The sequence below is a fragment of the Aristolochia californica genome, unplaced genomic scaffold (genome assembly GCF_029961685.1).
Source record: "Aristolochia californica isolate CCGP_79_NKW_82.1479 unplaced genomic scaffold, dmAriCali1.0.hap1 SCAF_96, whole genome shotgun sequence".
Classification (NCBI taxonomy): domain Eukaryota; kingdom Viridiplantae; phylum Streptophyta; class Magnoliopsida; order Piperales; family Aristolochiaceae; genus Aristolochia; species Aristolochia californica.
In genome coordinates this window covers 1-2,633 of record NW_027182297.1, presented here as the reverse complement: position 1 = coordinate 2,633, position 2,633 = coordinate 1, and the positions used below count along the sequence as shown (strand labels likewise).

At 39.8% G+C, this 2,633-nt stretch overlaps 1 non-coding gene across 1 annotated transcript; it reads left to right on the top strand.

Moving 5' to 3' along the window:
- Window positions 1-335: 335 nt before the first annotated feature.
- Window positions 336-407, top strand: TRNAR-UCU (transfer RNA arginine (anticodon UCU)). The gene has a single exon. It is a non-coding gene; the product is annotated as a tRNA-Arg (tRNA).
- The last annotated feature ends 2,226 nt before the right edge of the window (window positions 408-2,633 follow it).

Genomic DNA, 2,633 nt, shown 5'->3' with positions numbered 1-2,633 from the left:
GATCTGGGAATCCATCTACCTTCCATAAAGGAGCCGAATGAAACCAAAGTTTCATGTTCGGTTTTGAATTAGAGACGTTCAAAATAATGATGAATTGACGTCGACTATAACCCCTAGCCTTCCAAGCTAACGATGCGGGTTCGATTCCCGCTACCCGCTCCACTCCATATCATATTATATAAAAGAAATTACTATGATATGATACATGCATCATTGATTGAGATATGCATCTCGATTATGCAAAATTTATCCCATACAATCTCATTTTTTATCAAAACAAGGGGTAGGAAGGTGCAAAAGAGAAAATACAAATTTCAAATCGGAATGAAAAGCAAGCGTCCATTGTCTAATGGATAGGACAGAGGTCTTCTAAACCTTTGGTATAGGTTCAAATCCTATTGGACGCAATTTCTTTCCATCTATTTTTGTAGATTTTTATGCCAAAAAACATATTTTGAATGATTCGAATCGAAGACATTTCTCAACTATTCCTCTTGTACTAATACTAAGAGCGATCCATTTCTTTATGTTTGTTCCTGAAGTAGAAACTGTTCTATCTGTTCCGGAATAACTTCTTTCAAAAGGGCTTCCGCTTCCTCGGTGAATGTCTTGGTAGAAGATATTCTTTCTTGGAATTGAGGTTTATTTGTTTTTAAGTAGTTACGTAACTGAGCTATAAATTTCGTTACCTGTCCAAGTTATAACGGATCAAGATAACCATTTGCTCCAGTATAAATAGTAACTATCTGATCTTCCACCGTAAGAGGGTCTGATTGGGATTGTTTGAGCAATTCGCGTAATCGTTGACCTCTTGCCAATTGATTCTGAGTGGCTTTATCAAGATCAGAAGCGAATTGTGCAAAGGCTTCTAACTCGGCGAATTGAGCCAGTTCCAATTTGGATTTGCCAGCTACTTGTTTCATGGCTTTAATTTGAGCCGCAGATCCCACTCTGGAGACGGAAATACCCACATTAATAGCAGGGCGGATTCCGGCATTGAATAGATCGGCGGATAAGAATATTTGTCCATCTGTAATGGAAATGACATTAGTTTGAATATAAGCCGAAACATCTCCAGATTGAGTCTCAACTATTGGTAAAGCGGTCATACTTCCTTCACCTAAACGAGAACTTGATTTAGCGGCTCTTTCCAAAAGGCGTGAATGCAAATAAAAAACATCTCCTGGATAGGCTTCGCGACCTGGTGGTCTTCTTAATAGAAGAGACATTTGTCGATAAGCTTGTGCTTGTTTGGAGAGATCATCATAAATTCTTGAAGTATGTCGTTCACGGTACATAAAATATTCAGCCAGAGCCGCTCCTGTATAAGGAGCGAGGTATTGTAATTCCGCAGGCGAATCTGCCGTTTCGGCTACTAAAATAGTGTATTCCATCGCCCCTCGTTCCTGGAAAGTAGTCACTACCTGAGCCACGGAAGATGCTTTTTGACCAATAGCTACATAAACACATATTACATTTTGTCCTTTTTGATTGAGAATAGTATCTGTGGCTACTGCAGTTTTACCTGTCTGCCTGTCCCCAATAATTAATTCTCGCTGACCGCGTCCTATAGGGATCATCGAATCAATAGCAATAAGCCCCGTTTGAAGAGGCTCATATACGGAACGTCTCGAAATAATACCTGGAGCGGGAGATTCAATTAACCGAGATTCAGAAGCGGAAATTTCCCCTCTCCCGTCAATGGGTTTAGCCAGAGCATTTATAACACGACCCAAATAAGCCTCACTCACGGGTATCTGAGCAATTCTTCCTGTTGCTTTTACAGAGCTTCCTTCTTGTATCATCAAACCGTCACCCATTAATACAACACCAACATTATTTGATTCTAAATTCAGAGCAATGCCTATTGTACCCTCTTCAAACTCTACTAATTCTCCTGCCATTACTTCATCAAGACCATGAATACGAGCAATGCCGTCGCCCACTTGAAGTACGGTGCCGGTATTCACAATTTTGACTTCTATACTATATTGTTCAATACGCTCGCGGATAATATTACTAATTTCGTCAGCTCGAAGGGTTACCATTAGTGCCTCTTAATTCTTTTTCGGAAGCAAAGGGAGCAAAATCAAAAAATAATGCCTCGCGGTAGAAGGTCTAATCTGTTATTTCTTTCATGGCTCCGAGCATGCCAATATTAGCACTGATAGTTCGTAGATGTAACTCGCTGTTCAAACAACTATTCAAAGTTCCTAGAGCTCCTTGTAAGGCTTGCTCAAAAACTCGTTGTCGGACCTGATTAATTGCTCTTTGTTGTTCAAAATGAATGGTTTAATTTTTGTAACTTTCTAATCGTTCCAAAGTCTCATATGTGGCATTAATCAAATTCTCTTTTTCTCGTTCTATCTCAGAGTATCCATTCACCCGAAACTCATCCGCCTCCGTTTCTACTTTACGTAAGCGAGCTCGGGCTTTTTCGAGCTGCTCAATGGCTCCTCCACGTAGTTCTTCTGAATTTCGAATAGCACTCAAGATCCTCTGTTTTCGATTATCTAATAAATCACTTAATGAAAGTAGATTACCTTCTCATTTATTTCACAACTTCACTTCCATGATCTCTTCCCGAACCAAACATGAATCTTTCGATTCATTTGGCTCTCACGCTCAGTTAT